The sequence below is a fragment of the Saccopteryx bilineata genome, chromosome 5 (genome assembly GCF_036850765.1).
Source record: "Saccopteryx bilineata isolate mSacBil1 chromosome 5, mSacBil1_pri_phased_curated, whole genome shotgun sequence".
Classification (NCBI taxonomy): domain Eukaryota; kingdom Metazoa; phylum Chordata; class Mammalia; order Chiroptera; family Emballonuridae; genus Saccopteryx; species Saccopteryx bilineata.
In genome coordinates this window covers 90,725,520-90,753,186 of record NC_089494.1, presented here as the reverse complement: position 1 = coordinate 90,753,186, position 27,667 = coordinate 90,725,520, and the positions used below count along the sequence as shown (strand labels likewise).

Below are 27,667 nucleotides of genomic sequence, written 5' to 3'. Positions count from 1 at the left end.
ACAACAATAAACAAAAGCAACAGTACAGTTAACTGGCAACAGGAAGAACTTAGTCCTCTAGCTGAAAAAAAATTGAAATACAGCCTGACCAGTCAATTTACTGTTTTGTTTTGTTTTACTTTTATTGATTTTAGAGAGAGAGGAAAAGGGGAAGGACGGAGGAAAGGGGAGGGAGGAGAAGGTGGGAGAGAAAGGGAGTGAGAAAGGGAGGAACATCAATCTGTTCCTGTATGTGCCCTGACCTGGTATAGAACCAGCAATTTCTGTGCTTTGGGACAATGCTATGACCATCTGAGCTATCCAGCCAGAGCCAATATCCCATTTCTTAAATAAAACAAAGCTAGCTCATAATATACAGACTATTCCCTAGAAAAGAAAGGCAGCAGGTATACAAGCATGGGATTGCCAAAACAGAATCAGTGGTGCAATTTACTTAATAAAATATGGTCTTTTCTAACTAAACACATAAAAATGCACATGGGGAAATAGTCAATTCTCCCTTTAAAGGAACAGCAGACTGAATAACAGTGAGCAAACTTAACAGAGGGTAGGTAGGCCTAGAAGCAAAGCTTCCCATTTAAGAAGGTTGAGGATACCAGTTTACCTTGATTGCCTTCAAAATATTTCAAATTATAAAAGAACTAATAATAAAGATAATTCTATGCCACCAGTAAGGCTGAGATGACCAGAATGCTGAGAATAGAGTGGTTGCAAAAGATTTCTGTAAAAAGTGTTTTCTTAGAACTCCAGAATAACCGTTTAGATCTAAAGTACCAGGGCAGGGCAGGAAGGTCATAAAAAAGATGAGGAAAATGAATGGTAAAGGAGTTTATCAATCTCTAATTTTTTAGAGCCTGACCAGTGGTGGTGCAGTGGATCAATCTCTAATTTGAATACTTAGCAGCACTCTTTATCCCAACTGAAGGCCACAACTACAGTTTTCTATATAAAGTGAGAGGTGCTTCAGAAGATATCTAGAGCAGGCAATGAGGTCTGGGAAGAAGGAGGTGGTGCCCCAGATAGCTTTCTGGTTGTTATAAAAGAGGTCTCATACCAATTTTTCTTACATTCTAAGACTTGGTATTTCCACTTTATTTCAACTAGCCTCCAATATGGCCCTAGATGGTTCTCATCTTCTAGTATTTATCTTTGAATAATCCTATATCAACTATAGAGATGACAAGGTAACCAACAGGATACTGTGAAAATAATGGAGTGTAACTTCTGAAAAGAGGCCTTGAATTCTTTTGGATCATCTGAAGAAAGCCACCTGCCATGCAGGGAAGACTGTGAGGAAACCCTTTGAGGGAAAGTCAGTAGTAAATTGCCAAATACATGAGTGAACCAGTTTAAGATGCAGATTCTCCAGCTCCTGTCAAGCCTTCAAATGACTGAAACCCTAGTTGCCTGAAATCACTTCATGAGAGAGAAGAGCTATAACTATCCATTTAAGCTGATCCTGAGTTCCTGACCCACAGAAACTGTGAGAAAATACATAAATGTTTGTTTTAGGCTACTGGTTGCAGCTGTTTTAGAATAATTTGCTACATAGAAATGAATAATACATTCCTCCTTAGAACTCATAAAAAACACTAAACATTGATAATCCGATTATTGATATTAAAAATCAACTGCAAGCCCTAGCTCAGTAGCTGGGTTGGTTAAAATAAAATCCCAATAATGCCAAGGTTGTGAGTTTGATCCCTGGTCAGGGAACATACAAGAATCAACCAATGAATACATAAATAAGTGAAACAACAAATTGATGATTCTCTCTGTCTTAAAAAAAAAATAGCAAATATTGTAAATTTCCTCTACTTCCCTGCCCCTATATCACAAAATCTAGACGTGACCACAGTACAATTTAGAGAAAGAATTATAGTACAGTCATGAGCTGCACGTTTTGGTCAACTACAGGCCACATATATGAGCAGTCTCATAAAATTAAAATGTAGACAAAAAAATTCTTATTGCCAAGTGCCATCCTAGCTGTAGTAATGTCATAATATAACACATTACTCATTTGTGGTGACACTGGGGTAAACAAACCTACTGTGCTACCAGTACTACCAAACTATAGCATATACAATTATGTTCAGTACAGAATATTGGATAATAATGAATAAACTATGTTAGTGGTTTGTGAATTAACTATACCATACTTTTATTTTGGAATGTACTCTTCCTAATTATAAAAGTTTGCTGTAAAATGGTATGATGTGTTACAATAGCACTAGGTTCAAACATCTCTTGACTGCATTTTTTCTCTTGTGCTTTGATTTAATGTTGTACTGTTTTATAAATTTAATGTAGTCTAAGTGCACAATGTTTATAAAGTCTACAGTAGTGTACAGTAATAATGTTCTAGACCTTCATGTTCATATATTACTCACTTATCCAGAGCAACTTCCAGTTCTGCAACCTCCATTCATGATAAATATCTTATTGCGGTACTACATTTTATATTTTTTGTATATTTTTCTATACTTTTCTTATATTTAGACATGTTTAAATAAACAAATACCATTATATTACAACTGCCTACATTATTTAGTACAGTAACATGCTGTGTAGGTTTATAGCCTAGGAACAACAGGTTATACCATATAGCTTAGGTAATTAGTAGGCTATGCCATCTAGGTGTGTGTAAGAGCACTCTACAATGTTAGTACATTAACAAAATATAAAACAAAAATCATATTAAATAGATGCAGAAAATACACTTGACAAAATCCAACACCCATTCATGATTTTTTAAAAAAAATGCAACAAACTAAAACAGAAGAAAACTTCAATTTGGTTAAAAAAAAAATCTAAAAAAGTTCTCCAGCTAACATCATTTTTTTAAAAATTTTATTATTATTATTATTTTTTACAGAGACAGAGTCAGAGAAAGGGATAGATAGGGACAGATGGACAGGAACAGAGAGAGACGAGAAGCATCAATCATCAGTTTTTCGTTGCAACACCTTCATTATTCATTGATTGCTTTCTCATATGTGCCTTGACCGTGGGCCTTCAGCAGAACGAGTAACCCCTTGCTCAAGCCAGGCTGGTGAGCTTTTGCTCAAAACAGATGAGCCTGCGCTCAAACTGGTGACCTCGGGGTCTTGAACCTGGGTCTTTCCGCATCCCAGTCCAATGTTCTATCCACTGTGCCACCGCCTGGTCAGGCCAGCTGACATCATTTTTAATAGTGAGAATCTTGATGCTTTCCACTGAGACCAAGAACAATGCAAGAATCAACCGTGGTATTCAATATTATACTGCAATCCTTAGTAATGCAGTAAGACACATAAAGCAAATAAAAGGTGTAAGTAAAACTTGTGTTTTCAAATGGCATGATTGCGCATGTAGAAAATCCCAAATACACACACACACACACACACACACACCCCTATTAAACTTTGAAGGAAATTCAGAGTAACTAAATGGAGAAATATTCTATGTACAAGAACAGTAATACTTTATATTGTTACAATGTCAGTTCTTCCACTCTTGAGCTATAACTTGAATACAATCCCAATCAAAATTCTAACAAGTTATTTCGTAAATATAATAACCTAATTTTAACATTTATATGGAAAGGAAGAAGACACAGAACAGCAAGGCAATATTGAAATAAGAACAAAGGTGGCGATCATTAACTATCCCAGTTGAAGACAAACTGTAATGCTAGACTAACAAGTACAGTTTGGTAATGATGCAAGAATAAAAAAATAAATCATTGGCACAGAATAGAGAACCCAGATCCAGAAAAACATAGTGTTTGGCAAACGAGTTTGTAAAATTTGTTACTTAAGTTTGCTCATTTTTACTGTTAAAAATGGTGCTGCCAGGTGAAACTACTAATTACCTTCCTGCTTGGGAAGGGGCTTTGTTATGTTAATGTGTGCTGAAGGAGGGGTTTTTGCATAAAAAAGTTTTAAGAAGGAGAAAGGAGGGGAAGCCATATTTTGCAGTTTGTGCAGAGAGTAGAAGGGAGAAGGTGTGCTGATGGAGAACAGAGGTGAGGGCTCTTGTGCACTCCACTGAGACTCATGAGGCCTTTGAATCTGAGAAAAACCAGAAGAGATTCTCCTGGTTGTGAAATTGGAGAAGATGTGAGTGGGTTTTGGTGCCCTGTGTGTTTTTACTCATAGGCCAGTCGGGAGGCTAGAATAAAGGAATGGCCCACAGTTTTTGGCTCCGCAATTTCATTACTGTCTGTCCGAATAACCTGCATGTGAATGGCACTGACGAATGGCAGTGACGTCAGTCGCAACTGCTGGCCTACAGGTGCTAAAACAATTGGATATCCACAGGTAAAAAAATGAGTTGACACAGACCTTATACCTTTCACAAAAATTAACTCAAAATGGATCAAACACCTTTGTAAAATGCAAAACTGAAGACTTCTTAAAAAAACTAGAGAATGTTGGTGACTTTTGGTTTGGCAATGAATTTTTAGACACTGTATCAAAAGTAAGATACATGAAATAAAAAATGATTAATTGAACTTTAAATTAAAAACTTCTCTGCAAGACACTGTCAAGAGAATGAAAACAAGCCCAGTCTGAAAAAATATATTTGCAAAACACATATCTGATAAATAATAATAAAAATAAGACTGGTATCCTAAATACACAAAAAACTCTTAAAACAACAATAAGCCTGACCTGTGGTTGCGCAGTGGGTAAAAGCGGCGACCTGGAACGCTGAGGTCGCCGGTTTGAAACCCCAGGCTTGCCTGGTAAAGGCATATATGGGAGTTGATGCTTCCTGCTCTTCCCTCTGTTCTTTCTATCTCTTTCCTCTCTCTGTCTCTTTCTCTCTCTGTCTCCTCTCTCTAAAAAAAATGAAATGTAAAAAACAAACAAACAAAACAATAAAACCATAAGCAACCCAGTTAAAAAATAGCCAAAAGATCCAGACACCTCAGCAAATGAGAAACATGGGTGACAAATAAACATATGAAAATATTTTCAATAGCATGTCATTACAGAATTGCATATTAAAAGCAACAATTATATTATCACTCCACACCTATCAGAACAACTAAGTCCAAAACAATGACAACAATAAATACTGGCAAAGACATGGAATAACAAGAAACAATTCACTGTCCATTGAAACTCAAAATGTGCCTCCATTCAGTTTGGCAATTTATGACAAATATAAACAAATGCTTATACACAATATAAGAATTCCACATCTTGGAATTTACCCAAATGAGTTGAGGGCTTATGTCTATAGAAAAACCTGCACCCAAACGGTTATAACAATTTTATTCACAATTTCCAAAACTTGGAAACAATCACAACATCCTTCAATAGGTAAATGGAAAAACAAACTGTTGTACACATACAAGATGAATTATTGAATACTACAAAAAAACCCCGAAATAATATCAAGCCATAAAAAGACAAGAAATCTTAGACACATATTGCTAATGGAAAAGCCAATCTGAAAACAGCAAAAGAATCAGTGGTTGACAGAAGTTCAAGAGGAGAGAGAGAGAGAGAGAGAGAGAGAGAAGCCTAGGGAATTTCTGGGCAGTTAAACATTTTTGAATGATACTGTCCTGGTGGATATGTCATTATATATATTTTTACAATACTATTATGTACAATTCAAAGAACCTTAATGTAAACTATAAACTTTTGTTAATAACACTTGATGAATACTGGTTCATCAACTTTAATAAATGTACCACACTAAGGCAAGATGTTATAATAAGGGAAACTGGATTAGAAATAAGAGCTGGGCCAGTAGGTATAAATAGGACAAATATAATTTTATATTTACTCTCCAAGTTTTCTGTAAACCCAAAAGTACTCTAGAAAATGTCTATTAATAAAACAAAATTAACAATTAAAATTTTTAAAAAGGAAGATCAAAGTCACAATTTTTACTTTTCCCTGCATTCAACTATGGTAATCCCAAAATGTAGAAACCTAGACCCAAAATCTCTTTACTCTCTTCTAACAATTTTGAAAAAACCAGGTGGCAACACAAGCTGATGAAAGGTTTGTGAAATAAAAAGTAAACATGAAAGGCTGTCAGTTTTAAGTAAGATAGACAACCTATAAAATGAAATAAAAATTTCTGTAAAATAAAATGTATAGAAAAAATGTGCTTTTGCAGGTTGTGACCCTAAGGCAAAACAAATGTTAGTTCCAGGGAAACATTAGAGCTGCTTTCAAAATATGTTAGTTTTAACTTTTAGTTTTAAAAAACAAAGACAAAAAAACTTTTAAAATTAATTTATTTGTTCATTGTTGATTTTATTCTTGGTTTTTTGTGTGTGAGAGAAAGAAAAAGACAAGAGATGAGAGGCATCAACTTGTAGTTGTGGCACTTTGTTCATGATTGCTTTCTCAGTGTCTGGATCTAGGAGCTCCAGCTGAGCCAGTGACCCCTTGTTGAATCCAGTGACCTTGCGCTCAAGCCAGTGGCTTTTGAGCTCAAGCAAGCAACCATAAGGGTCATGTCTATGATCCCACGCTCAAGAGGACAATCCGTGCACAAGCCAGTGAGACTGCTTTCAAGCCATCGACCTCAGGGTTTTGAACCTGGGTCCTCAGTGTCCCAGGTCATGGTCTATTCACTTGCACCAAAATCTGGTCAGGCTGATCATTGTTGATTTGAAAGAAATCAGATGCTTGAAGAACATTTATGCATGAAAATAAAAACACTTTTTATATTTTATTTTCTCAACACTGATCATTGCACTATTCACCAAGAATATTAACTCCCAAGAATACTTGACTTGGGGTGGTGGGCACAGAATACAATATACAATGATGTATTATAAAACTGTAAAACTATACATCCAAAACCAATATAATTTTATTAATCCAAGTCTTTCAAATAAATTAAATTTTAAAACATACATAAAACATAACTCCCAGAGGTTGGAAGGAAATTCCTGTAATATAAAGCAAATAAACAGAATATTTTAAGACTATTTAATATAACAGAAAGAAGTTAGCTACGAATTACTTCTTTTAAAAGTAAGACTGTTCACAAAAATTAGGGGATATTTCAAAATGAGTATGAAGCTATAGAATATTTCCTAATTTTTGTGAGCAGTATATATGACAAAACTCTATAATCTAGTATTGTTAACAAATGTACAGAAATATAGGAAAAAAAGATTAAAATTACATATATCAACATCTTAACAATTATTTCCAGGTGCAAAAACAATAGATAATTTTCATTTTTATTACCTTTACATTGAACATATATTGTTTCTGGTAACTTTGAAAAATAATTATCTTGCACATTTAAATAAAATAACATACTGTATAATTTACCTATAAAGTTATCAGTGCCAATTATGATACTAAAATTTTTAACTTTAAACATATTACATATGTAAAATTGGTTTCAGCAAAACAATTTTAAATATCTGATATCTACAAGATATATCATAATGGTGTTAAAATGTAAAAAAAACGTATCTCTGACCATAGAAACAGTTTTGCAAGATTTGCAGATGAGTAAATGAAAAGAGTTCTGTAAAGGCCATAAATGTCCCCTAATGTCTAGATTCCGGAAAGCTCTCAGGACACTGTCTTAACCTCTGTAAAAGGCCAAGATAACCGAGCACATTCTTTTGCTTTTTGTAAAATGCTTTGCTGAGCACTCTTTCTCTAGATTGTTCCAAGGATAACTGAAAGCCTGTTTTGCTTCTGTAGAACTGTTTGGCTAGGTGCTCACCCTTCCCCCCTGCTTCTTTTTGTCTTTAAAAACAAATTCCTGAGTTCTTTCAGGGTCCCATGATCTGGTAACTATACTTCCCGTGCGGTTGCCAGCATTTAATTTAAAGACTCCTTAATTTGGCTACTAAATTGTGTGGCAAAACGTTTGTTTTCCTCGTCCAGATATAACAGTGCTATAACACAATAGACGTGATACAAACAACTGGCTATTGGCTGCAACCCAGCTTTTAGAAAAAATATTTTAAGTTGAGACAAAAACCTAGAAGTGATTATTTTAGGAGGGCCACATAAGCTGACATTTCTGGGTCATCTATATTAAAATGATATATTTCTATAAATGGTAGAAAAATAAAAGTACATGGGAGAAAGTAAAAATGTATGTACATGTGTGCTCTATAGAACTTTAATCTTGTCAAGTATGTATGTCCTCAACCTTTTGGCCAAAACTTCATACTAATCTCAACTCCCATAATCATCAAGGAAGCAGCAAAATTCTAAAATGCTGTTGTTTCTACTGGAGGTGAGAAAGGAGACTGGGATAATGATGTAAGATTAAGGGCAAAAAGAAACTGCGAAAAACTAGCAACCCCAACACCTGCTTGATTATAGGCTTGTAGGACATAATTTTGAGTGAAAAGTGAAGATAAAACTAAAATTAAAGAATGGGAATCTAGGCCCTGGCCGGTTGGCTCAGTGGTGGAGCGTCGGCCTGGCGTGCGGGGGACCCGGGTTCGATTCCCAGCCAGGGCACATAGGAGAGGCGCCCATTTGCTTCTCCACCCCCCCACCTCCTTCCTCTCTGTCTCTCTCTTCCCCTCCCGCAGCCAAGGCTCCATTGGAGCAAAGATGGCCCGGGCGCTGGGGATGGCTCCTTGGCCTCGGCCCCAGGCGCTGGAGTGGCTCTGGTCACGGCAGAGCGACGCCCCGGAGGGGCAGAGCATCGCCCCCTGGTGGGCAGAGCATCGCCCACGTGCCGGGTGGATCCCGGTCGGGCGCATGCAGGAGTCTGTCTGACTGTCTCTCCCCGTTTCCAGCTTCAGAAAAATACAAAAAACAAACAAACAACAAACAAACAAACATACAATTAATGAGAAATAAACTAGAAAATCTAAAAAAAAAAAAAAAAAGAATGGGAATCTATCGATTACAGATTTTATTTACCTTCTAGTTTATAATCTTAACTCATGTTATTTTCCCATTTAATCTAATTAGTCCCATCAGCCAATCCTGTCCAAATAGAATAAACACGTAACATCATGGTTACTTATTAATGAGTGTTTTAATCTGGGCTAGAATTCATTGACAAAGCTTATTTCCAAAAGACATGCATTACAAAAACAGCTAAAATTAAATGAAAATCTCTATTCTACTCTATCAAAAAAGGTTCGGGAGGGTAATATAAAAGAATTCTACACTAAGGGATACCAGGCAGAGACGGTAAGGGTATCACAGATGAAGAAAATAGAATTTTGAGGTTAATGAGCTCTCTGCTTTCACTGGGTTTCTACAGGATTTTGAAATGGATAATTCCGTCGTGGGTCGCTGTCCTGTGCCCTATAGAACGTTCAACAGCACCTGCAGCTTTTATCTACTGGTATTTAGAAGCAATCCACTCTTAATCAAGCATGTTCTAGACATTGCCAAATATCACCTGGGAGGGGGTCATATTGTCACAGTCTAGAATTACAGTGACTTAAAGGCAGGAGACTGAAAAATCCTTTTCCACTGGATTCTTATTAGCCCAATAGATAAGGCTTCCAAATACCTAAAGAAATGCATACAGGGTTTTCCCCCCAAAATATGCCCAGCCAAATCGTTCCTCAGTGAGGACCATCAATAGCTAGCAAGCCCCAACAAAGTTCATAAAGACCTGAAAGAGCTTTCTACTGACTTTCACATAAATTTGAACATATAATCAAAGAGCATAAGGTAGCTAAAGAAAACCTCTAATGTGACAGGAACCAGGGCTGGCTGGATAGCTTCGTTGGTTAGTGTCGTCCCAATATGCAGATTGCTGTTTTGATTCCTGATCAGAGTACATACAGAAAGAGATCAATGTTTCTGTCTCCCTCTCTCTCTCCCCCCCTCCTTCCTAAATCAATCAATCAATCAATAAGAAATAATAACAGAAAGAATACTTTAACAGAGTAATCAGAGAGAAATAAATTTCAAAAAGTTTAATTAAATACATACAAAGAAATAAAAATACTAGGATGCTGTGAAAAAAAAACGGAGATCAAAAAAGCTACTGTAAATAAAAGAATATGAGAGCAGAAATAAAAGTCTTAAACAGTTTAAAAAAACCCACATAAATTTCACAGAAAGTGTAAAACCTAAAATTGGAAAACCATGAAAAATGAAAGAAAATAGGTACAAGATGATAATGTCTGACGGCACTTCCAGAATAATAAACAACATAAGCAAAGAAATCACATAAAAATATCCCTCAGAGTTGAGGGATAAAAGTTATGAAACAGAAAGATCCCAGAGAATGCACAACAAAGTGGATTCCTATAGATAGTAAATCATTTCACATCACTGTAACATTTCAGAATACTGGGTACAACAAAGAGAAGATTCTATAAGCTTTAAACAAAAAGGCTACAAAAGCTTTTATGGAAAGAGAAAAGTGAAACGCAAAGAGTTAAAAATTAAAAAAGCTTCAGATCTTATATCTAAAAATTCATTATCGATTCTGAAGAAAAACATCCCTAATTTATAATTCTTACCCAAACTACAGTTAAGGTAAAGTGCAGACATTTATAGGAACATAATGCCTCAAAACATTTGCCTTTCAGATAGCTACTGAGTCTGTGACCAACAAAATGAAGGAGTATACAAGACAAAGAATTACATGGGATAAGAACACAGAAGATCCATTACAGGATAGAGACTGCATGAAAAAAAAATCTATTAAATAACTGACCTGGCCCTGGCCAGTTGGCTCACTGGTAGAGCATCGGCCTGGCGTGCAGAAGTCCTGGGTTCGATTCCCGGCCAGGGCACACAGGAGTGGCGCCCATCTGCTTCTCCACCCCTCCCCCTCTCCTTCCTCTCTGTCTCTCTCTTCCCCTCCCGCAGGGAGGCTCCATTGGAGCAAAGATGGCCCGGGCGCTGGGGATGGCTCCTTGGCCTCTGCCCCAGGCGCTAGAGTGGCTCTGGTCTCAGCAGAGCGACACTCAGGAGGGGCAGAGCGTAGCCCCCTGGTGGGCGTGCCGGTGGATCCCGGTCGCGCACATGCGGGAGTCTGACTGTCTCTCCCCGTTTCCAGCTTCAGAAAAATACAAAAATAAATAAATAAATAAATAAATAAAAATAAATAACTGACCTAACCTGTAGAGCAGAATGTTTTCCGAGAGAACTGATAAAAAATAATTAATACTTCTAAACCTATGAAGAGGATGTGCTGACAACCAGCAGATAGTTTGGAAATAAGTTAATGGTAAATATTGAGAAATTATACACTGATGGTTATCTACCAAAAACTAAGGTATCTGTGGAATAACGGGGGAGTGAAAGGGGTATTTGTGGGATAAAACTTAAATTTACATCATTTATAGTTTGAAGTCAACAGATAATGACTAAAATGGGGAAAAAATCAAGAGGTAGCAATATAAGATGTTATTTAGAAATATGAAGGTAAACAGCAAAATAATGTGCCAAAAAAACAAAAAAGGTTTTAAAAGTGTTTTCCTGCAGAGAGAGGAAATAGCCACCTTAGCCAACATCACACCTTTCCTGGGGCCTGAGCAAGATGAAGAAGTAAAGGCCCTACCATTTTGGTCCACCATAGCGTCACTTTTTTTTTTTTTTTTTTTTTTTCATTTTTTCTGAAGCTGGAAATAGGGAGAGACAGTCAGACAGACTCCCGCATGCGCCCGACCGGGATCCACCCGGCACGCCCACCAGGGGCAACGCTCTGCCCACCAGGGGGCGATAATCTGCCCATCCTGGGTGTCGCCATGTTGCGACCAGAGCCACTCTAGCGCCTGGGGCAGAGGCCACAGAGCCATCCCCAGCGCCCGGGCCATCTTTGCTCCAATGGAGCCTTGGCTGCGGGAGGGGAAGAGAGAGACAGAGAGGAAAGCACGGCGGAGGGGTGGAGAAGCAAATGGGCGCTTCTCCTGTGTGCCCTGGCCGGGAATCGAACCCGGGTCCTCCGCACGCTAGGCCGACGCTCTACCGCTGAGCCAACCGGCCAGGGCCTGCGTCACTTTTGATGGAAAATATTCTGGAGAATCAAACTTGCAATAAATATGTATGAGTTCTTTTAATAATAAGCCATGTAGAATTAGCTGATACATCAAGTATGTGTTCTACATTTGAAACTGTTAACTTAAAAAATAAAAAAGAAGAAATTGTGTGAAAGTATTTTCTAAATTTTAATGAACTTGGCTTCTTATACTGTAGAAACCAATTCAATTAAAATATTTTAAAATAATGTATGACTTAAGTTAAAACACAATTTTGGAAGAAAGCAGAAAGATCTTGAAATGAATTTCAAAACAAAACAAAGAGGATAAAGGTAAAGGCAGATCAGATCAATCCTCCTGCTAAAGTCAACAAAGAAACCCTTCACAATAAAAATCAAAGAAACAAGGTAGAATGAAACCGATGCTAAATGTAGGAAAAGGTAAGCCAGAGAAACAGATCACATACACAATCATTTTTTCTTGAGCACTTTTGCCTATCCAGAAGAAAACGATGAGAAACAAACAAAAAACTACATGTGGGGAAAAAAAAAACAAAGCACAGGATTCACCAAACCTGAAGTCCCACCATCACCCAATTTAAGCTGAGATCATATGGGCAACATCATCAATATAGGGTGAATTGAATGTAAAAGAGAACTCATGTGGCTCATATTAATTGAAGTCCTGTTTAATGTCATGTGTATAACAGAAGGAATCCCAAATCTTGAACAATTTGAGACTGGTAGCAGCCCTAAGCATCTTTCCTAGAGAAACATGCCTTAATGAGGAAGATAATATCCTAGGAGTTATATTGTCCTTATAATTTTCCAAACATGAAAACCAGGTACACAGGCACACACTCACAAAAAATCATAATCCGGCAGAAACAAAATTCAGGAACTGTATTTAGCGTAAAAAATTCAAAAACTGTGTCAGTCACAGAAAAAAATTTAACTATGAATGCTATGCCAATAAAAGCCACAACTGTAATTTTTAGCAAGTAGCTAGAAACAGTAATAATGAATACTGATGATAAATGTCTTTAAATTCTGACCCAAAGAATTAAGATTCCTAGTGAACCCAAAACAGGAAGAATTCCACATAAAAACATCATGAAGAATTAGCAGAAAATCTAAGGTAAAAGAAACATTTTTAAACACAGATTTCTTTCAAAGCAACAAGATTTAGATTGACAGCTAACTTCCAAAATCAATAGTGGAAGCCAAACAGCAGAATATTATCTTCAGGTGCTAAAAAACCACAATTCTACAATTTAATACCTCCAAAATATTATTCAAAATTGAAGGTAAAACAAAGATAATGTAAGGTAAACAAAAAATTAAGATCATTGGCCATGAACTGATCGCATATTAATAATGTGCTTAACAACCAGAAAAGGACCCCCAAAGAAAATTCAGAGATGTAAGGGGGAAAAAAAGAACACTAAAAAGTGTAAATATATAGAAATATGGCCTGACCAGGTGGTGGCGCAGTGGATTAAGCATTGGACTGGGATGCAGAGGACCTAGGTCTGAGACCCCAAGGTCACCAGCTTGAGCCCACGGTGGCTGGTTCGAGCAAGGGGTCACTCGTTCTGCTGTAGCATACCCCCCCCCCCCCAAGGCACATATGAGAAATCAATCAATGAACAACTAAGGAACCGCAACGAAGAATTGATGTTTCTCATCTCTCTCCCTTCCTGTCGGTCTGTCCCTATCTGTCCCTCTCTCTGAATCTCTGTCTCTGCCACACAAAAAAGTATATATATGGATATGTAATTTAATATTCATGGAAGAGAATTATGCTGTACAAATGGAGATATGCTATCTACATATGTAATTTAAAATTTTCTAGCATCCATATTTTAAAAAAAGTTCTAATTAATTTATCAGGTTTTCAACATGGAATAAAAGTAAGAAGTTATATTTACAATGGTTTTATATTTAGTCTTAGAAATCTGGCCCTGGCTGGGTATCTTAGATGGTTAGAACACTGCCCAAAAAGCTAAGGTTGCAGGTTTGATCCAGAGTCAGGGCATATACTATACAATCATCAACCAATGAATGCATAAATAACTAGTACAACAAATCATTGGTTCTCTCTTTCTGTATCCCTTCATCTCTATAAAAAATTGATAAATAAAGAAATCTGATGTTCTTTTGACATTTACAGAACATGACAATTCAGATAGTCAATTGTCATCTGTTAATACTTGATCTTTATTTTTACAAAGTTTACAGTTAAAAAGTAAATTTACAGGCCCTAGCCGGTTGGCTCAGTGGTAGAGTGTCGGCCTGACGTGCAGGAGTCCCGGGTTCAATTCCCGGCCAGGGCACATTGAAGAAGTGCCCATCTGCTTCTCCACCCCCCCCCCCTCCTTCCTCTCTCTCTTCCCCTCTCGCAGCCAAGGCTCCATTGGAGCAAAGTTGGCCCGGGTGCTGAGGATGGCTCTGTGGCCTCTGCCTCAGGTTGCAACAGAGTGATGCCCCAGATGGGCAGAGCATCGCCCTCTGGTGGGTATGCCGGGTGGATGCTGATCGGGCGCATGCTGGAGCCTGTCTGACTGCCTCTCAGTTTCCAACTTCAGGAAAAAAAAAAGTAAATTTACATATCTAAGCTGTTCCAAATATACTTAAGGGTTTTCCAACAACTGATTTAAGTATCAACCGTCAAATTTAAATTAATGCATCATACAACCAAAAGTTCAGTTCCACAAACACTACTCACACTTTACATGTTCAAAAGACATACAAAGCTTTGGCTACTGTATCGGATAGCACAAGTATAGAACCTTTTTCCTGGAGTTATAAAATTCAAATACCAACAATAATAGCATATAAATGGAGGTCAAGTTATCCAGGAAATGGAAATCAAGTTATCCAGGAAGTGAGAAATGCTCCTAGCACACAAGAGATATTTGTCACACTTAATAGAAAAACTGTGTGAAAGACTTAAAAAGACTATTCAAAGATGAAATTCAGAGGGGTTGGGGGAGGGGCACAAAGAAAACTACATAGAAGGTGACGGAGGACAATCTGACTTAGGGTGCTTTGCTATGTATTTTTTCTGTTATAAAAGTTTACCCTAAAGGACCCATTACAGAATTAGATAATACCAACACAAATAAATACAAGAAATTTTAGATTTCTTGGTCTTAACAGAAACCAATAAATTCTTGGTCTTAACAGAAACCCAACATGGGTGATTATCTTTCTGCATCCCAGACCAATGTTCTATCCACTGTGCCACCACCTGGTTGGGTGATTATCTTTCAAAATATCTTTACAACAGAATTGAATGACAAGATAACCTGGACATGTTTTCTTTGAATATATGTACCCTGATTTATTGATGTCACCCCATTAAAATAAAAATTTTATTTAAAAAAATGAAATTCAAATAATCATTAACTTTTGAAAAAAATGTTTAGCCTCATTAATAACCAGGAAATTGCAAATTAAAATAATAAAGATACATTTATTTGTTTGGCAAAAACAAACAAAAAAACACCAAAAATCAAAAACGCCAATCGCTGGTGAAATTGTGGAAAAAAACACATTTATCATATCGTGCTGGCAGGAGTATAAACTAATATATCACCTTGGGAAAGTTGAGGCACAGTCTACACTCCACACAACTGCATGCTATGTGCATAAAAATACATGTTAAAAACATTGATAGTAATATTGTTCATATTGCTAAAGACTGGAGACAATCCAAATGTCCATTAATAAAAAACTTGACAAATTATACTAACTTTACCATTAATATTACCAATATTACCAAACAGCAATGAAAATATACAAACTAAAGCTAAATGTCCTAACAGAGTTATATGTTTGTAACATGAGCGAAAATAACATAATATTGTACATAAGTAACTCTTTCATGTAAGTAAACACAGGCAAAAGTGATCTATATTATTTAGGAATGCAGGCACAAGTAGTTAAAAAATAGCTGAATTAAAAGTAGAAAGTAATTAGCATACAAACAGGGATAGATGGGGGTAGGAGTATGTCTCCAGTGCCAGGAACCGTCTAGTTCTTACTTTGGTAATAATGAAAATGTATTCACTATATTCATTACACTGAATGCGTATAATTTGTGCACTTTTTTTGTATATTTAGTAGTCTACAATACAAGAAGATTTTAAAATTGTTATCCGAGGCATTGTGCTTTGCTATTTATTTTTTCTGTTATAAAAGTTTACCCTAAAGGACCCATTACAGAATTAGATAATTATCAACACAAATAAATACGAGAAATTTTAGATTCTTGGTCTTAACAGAAACCCAACATGGGTGATTATCTTTCAAAATACCTTTACAAAAAACAGTAACTGAAAGACTGCAATGATTTTAAACTATATAAACATGTGAAAAAGTGCTATTTTACTAAAAAAAAAACTTTACTAATGAAAATTCATGAATCCTTTCTCTAATATTCTGAATTAACTCTAATCTTAGACATTTCCAGCAAAAACTGGTAGCATTTAATCGAGAAACCAAAGGCTTAAATCCTAGGATAATAACCAAAGAAACTTAAAATACTCGTTGAAGAATCTCTCGTCTACGCTACTGAAAGGGGAAACTTTGACGATGGCCCTTTTCTATCAATATAGTACTGTACCACTCGTATCAAGGACTACTATTGCCATCCCTGAAAGCAGGCACAGGCGCCGTTGCAGCAATAACGCAAGACAGGGAAGGAAATTCCACCACGGCTTTCCAACTCGCCCCTTCCCCAAAGTCACTCCAGAACTCCAGGGAGGGTAGTGAAATAAGAACTGATCCCAGAAGTTGTCCAAATTCACACATGGAGCTTGTCTCTCTCCCTGGAAACCGAAGAAGCAGTCACCAGTCATCACAGAGCTTCCAGATCTCGTTTCTCTCTCACACCAGGACCTCCCCACCACCGAGTGCAGCTGCCACCCGGCCACTGACCGAGTCTCATTAGCACTCCCTGCGCTCGTCCGGGATTCGTCCGCAGGCCGGCAGGGAGGCCTCGAGACAGAGGAGCCCGCTTGGTTTCTGGCCTGCCTGGCCTAGGACAAGCCTGCCCCTTCCGCGCATTACCAGTCTCAGACTTTTGTCCTCCCCCTTTTGATTCGCCTTAAGCCAACGGCGCCCCTGTCTTCGTCCTGAGGCCCGCCTATCCCATGTTACCTCTCACAGCAAAACCTGCCCTTACCAGGGCAGAGCGAGACTCTAGAAGCCGCGGGTATCCCTGGAAGGCTCGCCGCGCTTCGCAGTCCGACCAGCTTCTCAAGGGGCTGCCAACGACACACCACTAATCCCGGCATGCCCCGCGCACGCGTGTCCTCTTCCACCCCTCCCACCTCCCGTCCCAGCACGTGACCTCCTTTTGCCTCCGGTCACGCCCACTTCCTTTTTTCCACTTTCTCTTAGGAGGGAGGATGGAGCTCAGGGTGTTAAAAAGAAGCGACTTCCTCCTAGTCCTCGCCCCCGCCCCTCTACCCCCTGCTACAATGTCTTCCGGGTCGCGAGCGCCTCGGAGCCTTCTGGGAAACCATCTCATTTCCTCCCCTCCCCCTCCTCCTGCCTTCAACCAACCAGCCTCCCGTCAGAGAGGGACATGCGCAGTGAGTGCCTCCCGTCTCTTCTACCCGAACCCCCCCTCCCCCCCAAGCAGAGAGACCCCAGCAGCAGCAGCAGCTGATGATGAAGAGAGAGGCAGTGGCAGAGGGGGGGCACCTTTTATTTCTATTTTTAAAGGGACAGGACACTAATTTTACCCCACTTCAACCTTGAATTGAGGGGGGTGGGGGGAAGGCGGCTGAGTTCCTTCCCCCACCCTCCAGCCCTAAGACCTGAGAGGGGGATTGAGCCTGAGAGAGAAGAAGGAGTTTCTTCTTCTTCGAAAACCCCCATCCACGACTGCTACCCCTTCACCCCTCCAGTAGCCTCCCTCCCGAGCCCCCTCCACCCTCCTTTTTGGCCGTGAGAGGAGGAGAGAAAGAGACCAAAAGCCTCTTAGCAACACAGACCCTTCTCTGCTGCTGCTGTTGCTGCTGCTGTTGCTGCTGCTACTGCTGCTGCTGCTGCTGCTTGGCCCTGGCTGGAGACATCTCACTACACCCAGGAGCAGCCACTTCCCCAGCTCTCCTCCTCCTTCGCTTCCTCCTCCTCCTCCTCCACTCCCCCCCTTTATTACCCTTTGTGTCATCCTCCACAGCTCCAGGGAAGGCACTCAAAAGTGGGGGGCAGGAAAGGTAAGTGTGTCTGTGGGGTCTTTATTGCCTTCCTCTGGTTCTGACTTGAACTCCGGGGCAACAGTGGCACCAAACCGTATACGCAGTGTAGCTCCGGGGTGAGGAGGGGGTGGTGCTGGGGGGGGAGAGTGTAGGAGGGGTTGGACTAGGGAGGGGTGTGTTAGGTGGGTGCCCATCCTGTCAGGGGAGGAAGGGCACTTTTGTTTTTATTTGCTGTTGTCAAAAGTGGTTTCTCTCCTTCAGCTAACATCTGATTGTGTCTTGCTCCAGTGGGGGAGAATACAAAAACAACCCCCTCCTTCCTCCAATGAGGCGCCAGGGAAACAGACAGAAAGAGGCACACTTTCTAGATGTCACTTTAAAAAATTTATTTGGAGAGCTATTTTCCTATTTCCCTAGGAAAAGCTCCACTGCATTTGTTTCTGAGTGGGAAAATGTCGGGATCTGGGTTATATTGGAACTGCTTATCCATTTGTAGATCTGAGTGTTTTCCCCTTTCTGGCTCTGTATGTGATTTGTATATTGACTTCAGTGTTGGAACAGACTTGTTTGGCTTTTGCTTTCTGGGTTAAATTTTCCTTTTTTCGTTTTGTCTGACCTACACAGAAAATTTCAAATTTTTAGTTGATAGAGGCCTTTGGGTAGGTTTTTACTTGTATTATTGCTTTTTTTTGTTAAATGTTTGTTTTATATATCAGCACATAAAGTTCAAAGCTTAAAATGCTTAAAGTTTAAATACCACTGGTATTGTCTCTCCTAACGTATGTTCCTAATATTTTCTATAAGATGAGAATGTTAGCTATTTCATCATTAATCTGGGTATTTTTCTAATCTTTGTAACTTGTCTGAACAAGTAATCCCCATTGAAAACTTTATGTTGTTCTGGCTTCATGGAAGGCCACATCTCTCCATCAATAGTTGGCTGAATTGGTACCACTTTAAGTTTTAACTCATTTATTTACTGTTGTAAATTGAGATGAGTTTTTCATCTCTTGGGGTACTGAACCAAATAACTACATGTAAAGGGAGGCAGATTTCTAAAATATGGTTTCATGACTTAAAGAAATCATGAAGTTGTAGTTAGTATATTCATTGTAGTTAGAAAGAAATTGAAAGGTGAATCCAGATATAGTCTTACAGAGTAACAGTCGTAATAAAAATCACTATTCTTTCCTTTTTATGTGGTATATTCTTAGTGAATGGCTTTCAAATTCAGTGCTGAATTTTATTTCACAAATGCAAGAAAGTATGTTTCTGATGTAGGCCTTTTATTAGGTTTTATATTAGAGAGTGGTATTTTGTTTCATGCATATATTTCTTTATGCTTTCCTTGAAGATGGATGCAACACATTCATATACACTTAACATTCTCTCTCTCTCTCTATGTCTCACACCCTTTTTTGTTACTGCATTGATATCTATGATCCCATAATTTATGTCAGCAAAAAATATTTTTCTGTAAAACGGCAATTTTGTAATCAGGCAATATGAAAACAGCAATTTGATCAACTAGAAAGGACTGAAGAGAAATCTAGAAGGATGTTTGACATAAATATTATAAAGACATGGTAATACTTTTAATTTTCTGTTATCTTGATGATAAAGCCAAAACATATTACACTTAATATTTTAGTGGCAGAAAAGCACTGCATATGTAGAAAATGGTTCTGTAAAATTCTAATTATCAACTGTAAGCAAAAGCATCCATTTACACACGGGGAAAAAAATCTGTAGCAGTAAACAATATGGTGTTCTTTCTCTCCTTTCTCTTATAAATTTGAACGGTTTCTTACCTTTCTCTAAGGTGTAAATGGTACACTTAAGCAGAAATCTGTGCCAAGATCAAGTTTTTTCCCCAATATCAATACTTTTCCATGTCCACCTAGGTTTCGTTGTTCTCCCCTTAATACTTCAGCAACCTTAACATAACAGATAGAAAGTAGAACTTAGTGAAGATACTAATTTTACTTAACGAATTGGGTGGATAACTGGGTGGTAGTTTCCCTGCTGAGTGAAATATATACAGCCTTGAGCATAATACCTTTACTTACTTTGTTTCTGTTTTCTTTTGGAAACATTCCTTATGCTATTACCCCCCCTTCCCTTACATGGTTTGAAGATTCCAGACTTCCTCTAGTTTGAATAATTACTTAAGAAAACCTTTCATTTTTATTAATTGCTTATTTTTTAAGTATGAAGATGTATTTTGGGATTGCAATTTTCAGCAAGGTGATATGTTGGAGGTCATTTTATCCAACTTTTCATTTTCCATTGCTGAAATCCAAGAGCTTTAGGAACTTGCCTGGGGTTCCAAGGCCTGTAAGTGGGCTGAGCATGGACCAGAGAACTCAGGTCTTTTGACATTCACTCTGCTGTACTACCTCATTTTCCTTTGTCAGAAATGAAACTATTATCACAGTTCTATAACCGTGATAGCGTCTGTAATAGTCTGTAACTTTTAAGCGTTTTATATGGAGACATATTCTAAGAATACTAAGCTTTCAAGCCATAATTTTGTTCCATTTATAATTAAATAATTTTGTTGTTGATTTTTTAAAGAGGTGGATTATTACTATTTGGGGAATGATTTTAGCTTCCTTTAATGCTTATTCTACCCCCCACCCCTGCTCTGTACTTCCCATTAATCAGTAAATATCATTCTTACTCTTGTGTAAATAATCCACATGCATAAGAAGAATGCATATTGTATTAAAAATGTTTACCTGTGAGTCTTGCTTTATGAATTACTTACGACAGGACTAAAGATCATTGTCTTGTTAGCATTTATATCCCTTACAACAGTGTCTGGTGCACAGTAGGCCCTAGTGGTTGTTTGTCATAGTTGATATTAGAGTTAGACATATTTGAATTTCTTTATTCCCATATGTGAAATTCCTTCCCTTTCTTCCTTTTTCCTTTCCTCCTTGCTACAATTTCTTTGGCATCATGATTTTTTTTTTAATTTTTACTGTGACTCTCACTTTTCCTAATGGCCAAATTAAATCCTGTTAACAATATAGTACCCATAATAAGTAAAAACATACTCTCCCTAATTCTTGTATGGGACACAATTTGACAAAAAGTGATTTATTTTAAATAAAGGATCATCAAAATCCAATTAAAAATATACTAGCAAATGTTCAGGTTACACTTAAATTTCATTTCATTGAGTGACTGGTACAGTAAGTTGTCAGAATAATTAGGTGGCTTTTACCAGCTCTATAAAGCAACTGTTACTTAGGTGACGTGTTTCCCTGACTTTGTTTTTTTGGTCCTTACCCAGACAGTTATCAACTTTCCAGTTTTCTATGGATATGAAGATTTACTCCTAGTCATCAGTGGGACCCAATGAAGTCAGCCAGAAAGCCTATGTCCAACTTATGTACCCTTTGCAAACTTGTCTGGATTTTGAATGTACGTGCAAAACAGATTGTACTTAGCTATTTTTCATTAAACATCACTTGAATATCTATTGTCTGTCAGGCACTGTGCTAGGCATCTGAGAAATAAGGATGGTCCCTACAGTTAATGTGAAGAGATATCATAATTGTATTTCAGAAGTATTTCGGTCATATTTTGATGTTTCTACCTAAATAAATTTTATATTAACTAAATGAATACTGTTAGGTAGGAAAAATGCATGTTTAAGAAGGATATTACTGTATTTTATTAAAATAGAAAAATATAAATTAAAATTTTCCACTTAATATTGTTTTCTGGGGATTTCTATTCTGTATATAATTTACTAATTTTAGACCATAAAGAGAGTCTATGTGGCTATCATTGCTAGTATTCTGTTGTTACATACTTTCATTTGATGATGACCAGCACTGTTCATTAAGGATCTCTTATTAAATTATTACCAGAAACAAAACAAAAAAACCCAAACTTTCATAACTTCAACATTTTTTTCTGAAAAGTAACTGTTTTCCTTTTATATTTCATATAGCAGGTTATTCTTCATGGTTCATTAGAAGACATTGTACATTGTCATTTTGAGCACTTAGTTATTTTCTATCATAGTTGAAGCTGACAGTATAATTTAATTATCCTGGAGTAATTATAGTATACACTATTGAGGAGTTTTGGAATTTTTAGTGGGTACTAGATATATTCCTCCAAGATCCTCATAAGAAACTTCCCAGTTCTAGTTTTAAATTAGTTAAATTTTTTTGTTTTTTTTTTAATTTATTGATTTTGGGGAAAGAAGGAGAGAGAGGAAGGAATATAGATATTTGTTGTTCTACCTATTATAGATTAATTGGTTGATTCTTGTGTGTGCCCTGACCGGCATCTAACCTGCAATCTTAGTATTTCGGAAGGATGCTTTAACCAACTGAGCTACTCAACCAGTGCAGTTATGATTATTAATCTTTATTATGTGATACTGTTTTTGTAACTTTAGTAAAATTAATTGGAAGTTCCTTAGTTGATGAATGTTTCAAAAACAAAAAATACTGTTTTGGTTCCTGTCATGGCTTTCATATGTAATTTAAAAGTATATTATAAAGAGAGTTCCTGAATTTCCTTTGCCCTCTTAAGTTTACCTTTTACAACAATACTGATTTCGCCTGACCTGTGGTGGCACAGTAGATAAAGCATAGACCTGGAACGCTGAGGTTGCTGGTTCCAACTGTGGACTTGCTTGGGTCAAGCAAGACACATATGGGAGTTGATACTTCCTGCTCCTCCCCCCTTCTCTCTTTCTCTCTCTTTTTCCACTCTCTAAAATGAATAAATTTAAAAAATTTTTAATAGTACTGATTTCAAAATTGGAAAGAAAGAGAAGATCCCCAGCTGGTACAGTATCTTCTGAAGGTAAATAGACTTCTGAATCAGTTCTGTTCTCTTTCACATTCATTCTTAATTTCCTATTTGAGTACTAATCATAGTTATCATTTATTATAAGTGCCTAGCACTGTGGTAAATATATCAATCCCAGTCAGTTTTTACAGTGGATCTGGTGAACTTTGTCACATGGTCCCCGTGTTACAAACAAGGAAACCTGCTACTGACACAATGGACAGCATTTTATTATATAACAGTAAAACACTCCATCTCAGTGATATCACAATACTTTCTAATTCAAAAAAAAGTCACATCAAGAGATTTTTTTTAGTCAGTATGTACTCTGGAAAACATTAGTAAAATCATGGCCCCAGTAGCTTATTGATTGAGTGATGGAAAATTTCTAAAAGTTTTCAAGGACAGAAAAACAAACAAAAGCCCAGTTCTTTATAAGGAACATACATGCAGACCCGTGTGCAACTTGAAATGAAATATGCATAAAGTCAATCTTTTTGTATGACAGATATGACACCTAGGCCTTCGATATATTTAAACTTCCTTTTTCTTAAATAGAGTTATATTTAGCATTTTACTACATGTAAGGGTTCCAACAATTTGTGACCCAATGAGTATTTATTGTAAAAATTTTTATATACCTCCGTTTATAGTGGAAAATCTCTAAACAAAGGGGAGTTTATAGTGCCTATTGCTTTGGTATATATTCATGTTCCTTATGGACCCTCTAGCCTGCAATATTTTCATAATTAATAAACTTAATAGGATTAAGTTTAATGTGCTTTTTTCTTTATTGCTAAAGTATGATTTTTTTTTTTTTTAGTATTAGAATGGACAGCTCTTTGGATTCTTAAGATGCCATTATTATTGTATAGTTCTTTAAAGTAGCTACTGAATTAAAATACTACTTTTTGACCCAGCCAACCAGAGTTGATTTTACATCCTTTGTTTTTAGGAGAAAACAATTTTTAAAAATTCTATTTATTACTGAAGTAATATTTATATTCATCCTAAGCAAATATACTTTTATCCTATATGCTTACATTAATTCTAATCCTATAAGTGTGATGCCAATGAATTAGGTCCCATAGAGTTTGGAAATATTACTGTATTTCCCCATGTATAAAACACACCTTTTTTTTCGAAAAATTTGGGGTCTAAAACTGGATGCGTCTTACACAGTGGTTATAGATTTCTTTTACTTGCATTTCCTTCTCTTTTGTGCTTGTTTTTGCACTCATTGTTGAAGACTGATTCGTCATCAGACACAGATGAGGACAAACTAATGGATGGGAGTTTTGACAGTGATGAGGAGTTGTATGAATTTTATGATGAATAAAATTTGAGTTTAATAATTTTATGTAATACTTTTTTTTTTTTTAATTTTGGACCCCAGGCCCTGGCTGGTTGGCTCAGTGGTAGAGTGTCGGCCTGGCATGCAGGAGTCCTGGGTTCGATACCCGGCCAGGGCACAGGAGAAGCGCCCATCTGCTTCTCAACCCTCCCCCTCTCCTTCCTCTCTGTCTCTCTCTTCCCCTCCTGCAGCCAAGGCTCCATTGGAGCAAAGTTGGCCCGGGCACTGGGGATGGCTCTGTGGGCTTTGCCTCAGGCGCTAGAATGGCTCTGGTCACAACAGAGCAATGCCCCAGATGGGCAGAGCATCGCCCCCTGGTGGGCATGCCAGGTGGATCCCGGTCGGGCGCATGCGGGAGTCTGACTGCCTCCCCGTTTCCAACTTCAGAAAAAAAAAATACAAAAACAAACAAATAAATAAATAAATAAAATTTTGGACCCCAAAGTTAAGGTGTGTCTTGTACATGGGAGCGTCTTATACATGGGGAAATACGGTAAATGCTAAAGAACTGTTCTATGTCATCTACTATACTTCAGAAAAGAAAGTTTATAACAAATGTGGTTTCTGGCTTTTAAGAACAACCTGAATAATTAAAAAAGATAGAGTAACTCTGTGGATCCAAATAATTTTCTTAGATTATCTAAAGGTAATTCAGTTTAAAGTAAAGATTCTAACTCATCAGCATTTCTATCTGAGGTATTTCTATATTATGTAAGATTTCAGAAATTAGAATGACTCAGTGTAACTCTTCAAAGAGACAAGGTAAGAACCAGGTTTAACATATATTAAGGTATATCTTCTAATATAGCTGTACATAATGGAAAGGAAAATCACTAATGATATACCTGGTGAAAAATACATACTTCATTCAGAGTTAGATGTGGCTAATTCTGATTAAGTTCTTATTTTAGCTGACCTATATAACCTTTTCTTAGAGAAATTGTAATTAAATTCTGTGTCATTGAGTAATTTGTTTGGGTGTATTGTTTTAAAATTAGTTATATAAATTAATTACCAACTTTGCAATGGCAGACATCTTTGCACATCCATGTTTCACTCAGTTCTTTGCCAACCAACCAAGATTCCTTCAATAAGAGGAAAATTTTCTGTATGGTGCTAGTGATAAAATTTACATTCTTCTGCTGCCTTTTCTTTTTTTTAACTAAATGTCTATATCTTAGAAGTCAGACTTATATCTAAATTGTTTCTCAAGGTTGACCAAGTGCTAAATCAGGGGTCCCCAAACTGCGGCCCCCTGAGGCCATTTATCCGGCCCCCGCCGCACTTCTAGAAGGGGCACCTCTTTCATTGGTGGTCAGTGAGAGGAGGAGCATAGTTCCCATTGAAATACTAGTCAGTTTGTTGATTTAAATTTACTTGTTCTTTATTTTAAATATTGTATTTGTTCCCGTTTTGTTTTTTTGTTTTATTTTGTTTTGTTTTTTTGTATTTTTCTGAAGTTGGAAACAGGGAGGTAGTCAGACAGACTCCCATATGTGCCCGACCGGGATCCACCCGGCATGCCCACCAGGGGGTGATGCTCTGCCCATCTGGGGCGTTGCTCTGTTGCAACCAGGGCCATTCTAGTGCCTGAGGCAGAGGCCATGGAGCCATCCTCAGCACCCGGGCCAACTTTGCTCCAATGGAGCCTTGGCTGCAGGAGCGGAAGAGAGAGACAGAGAGGAAGGAGAGGGGGAGGAGTGGAGAAGCAGATGGGTGCTTCTCCTGTGTGCCCTGGCCGGGAATTGAACCTGGGACTCCTGCACACCAGGCCAACGCTCTACCGCTGAGCCAACTGGCCAGGGCTCCTTTTTGTTTTTTTACTTTAAAATAAGGTATGTGCAGTGTGGATAGGAATTTGTTCATAGTTGTTTTGGGTTTTTTTTATGGAACACTTCACGAATTTGCGTGTCATCCTTGCGCAGAGGTCATGCTAATCTTCTCTGTATCGTTCCAATTTTAGTATATGTGCTGCCGAAGCGAGCACTGTTCATAGTTTTTTTTATAGTCTGGCCCTCCAACAGTCTGAGGGACAGTGAACTGGCCCCCTGTGTAAAAATTTTGGGGACCCCTATGCAAAATTATATTTAGATTTAATCTTGGATTCAAAGCTATTGTTTTCTGTATACAACTTAAGTCCAGAAGTTAACAGTCTGTTGACCACTGATTAACTTAATTCTTAATGTCTAGTACCTAAAAATAATAATCTGGGCTGCTGTACAGTCATATATTCACTGATGCTGGGGAAGGGAAATATTCTACATTCAATAAAAGAAAGTATTGATTTTTAAATAGCTTCCTTGGGATATACTGATCTAAAAAGCAGCTGCTGTGTAAGATAAACGATTTTTATTTAGTTGGAAAGTTAAATGTAAAGTTTGTCATGAATGAATATTAATATAAAAATATTTAGAAAGTCAAATACATGGTCCAGTAATGACAGAAATTTAGAACTTATTTTTTATAATTATTCCAAAATCATTTTCCTTCTACATTTGTCACATAGGAGTTTATGCTGAAGGATTTCTTGGCCATTTTAGAGGCTAATCTAGTTAAAAGGTTTGTTTATGCTTCCCATCTCTGTTCTGCTGATGGTATTAGAATGCAGGCCAGAGCCAGACATCTAACTGTTTATAACATTCAAACTTCCAATTAAAGCTACAGTGTTCAGTTCACTATGTATCAGAAAGCTCATGCCAGCTACAAATATCACCAGTAATGACAGCAATGATTTTGTGTAGCTATAGGCTTTCCATATCATGCCACTGTTTATGAATATTTCTTTTTCCATTTAGGAGGTATTGACATTTAATACTTTCATAGAAGTCTAAAAATGAAGCTTATTTTCTCCTAGAAATAGTACAGCATTTCCTTTATAAACACAACCTAACAGCTTATATTATTGCATATCTTATTTAAATGGTCCCAGTTTAGTTTATGTAAGATTAGTAAATTCTCTAGTAGATGTTAGTTTGCTATCCAATTTGATGTGACTTTTGTTTCTAGTTTGAAGAACATAGCATTATGTTGCCTTTTGGAATAAAGAAGTAATAATCATATTACTTTAGTGTTATATGTATAAGAGGAGACTAGATACACATAATACAGATTTTAATTTAATCTTTTGTTGCTTTTCTAGTCTGCTGTTTGTGGTTTCTCTATTCTAAATATGTTGATAAACTGTTTTAAAAGTGGTTTTTTTTAAGCTGTTAAGAATTCTTTAAAACTATTTGAACAATTTCTCCATTTTTGCACAATTTATCTCTGAGTCAAAAAATGAGTAGTGTGTGTTTTGGTTTTTTTTTTGTATTTTTCTAAAGTGAGAAGCAGAGAGGCAGAGAGACGCTCCTGCATGCACCTGACCGGAATCCACCCA

At 37.4% G+C, this 27,667-nt stretch overlaps 2 protein-coding genes and 1 non-coding gene across 18 annotated transcripts in view; 1 reads left to right on the top strand and 2 right to left on the bottom strand.

Moving 5' to 3' along the window:
• ORC4 (origin recognition complex subunit 4) overlaps positions 1 to 18,020 on the bottom strand; it is a 75,095-nt gene extending 57,075 nt beyond the window's left edge. For 2 of the 6 annotated variants that reach the window (XM_066232978.1, XM_066232983.1), the window contains exon 1: positions 17,068 to 17,333. The gene's annotated coding sequence lies outside the window, so the exon portion shown is untranslated. Of the gene's footprint in view, positions 1 to 17,067; positions 17,338 to 17,909 lie in introns of those variants that run through there. The other 4 variants (XM_066232979.1, XM_066232984.1, XM_066232980.1 and 1 more) reach the window with 3 other exon arrangements.
• The window catches only part of MBD5 (methyl-CpG binding domain protein 5), a 521,200-nt gene continuing 511,011 nt past the window's right edge, over positions 17,479 to 27,667 (top strand). For 7 of the 11 annotated variants that reach the window (XM_066232968.1, XM_066232967.1, XM_066232976.1 and 4 more), the window contains exons 1-2: positions 17,997 to 18,134; positions 21,418 to 21,548. The gene's annotated coding sequence lies outside the window, so the exon portion shown is untranslated. Of the gene's footprint in view, positions 17,505 to 17,996; positions 18,135 to 21,417; positions 21,549 to 27,667 lie in introns of those variants that run through there. The other 4 variants (XM_066232972.1, XM_066232973.1, XM_066232966.1 and 1 more) reach the window with 4 other exon arrangements.
• Positions 26,172 to 26,278, bottom strand: LOC136307089 (U6 spliceosomal RNA). Its single transcript, XR_010725781.1, has one exon. It is a non-coding gene; the product is annotated as a U6 spliceosomal RNA (small nuclear RNA).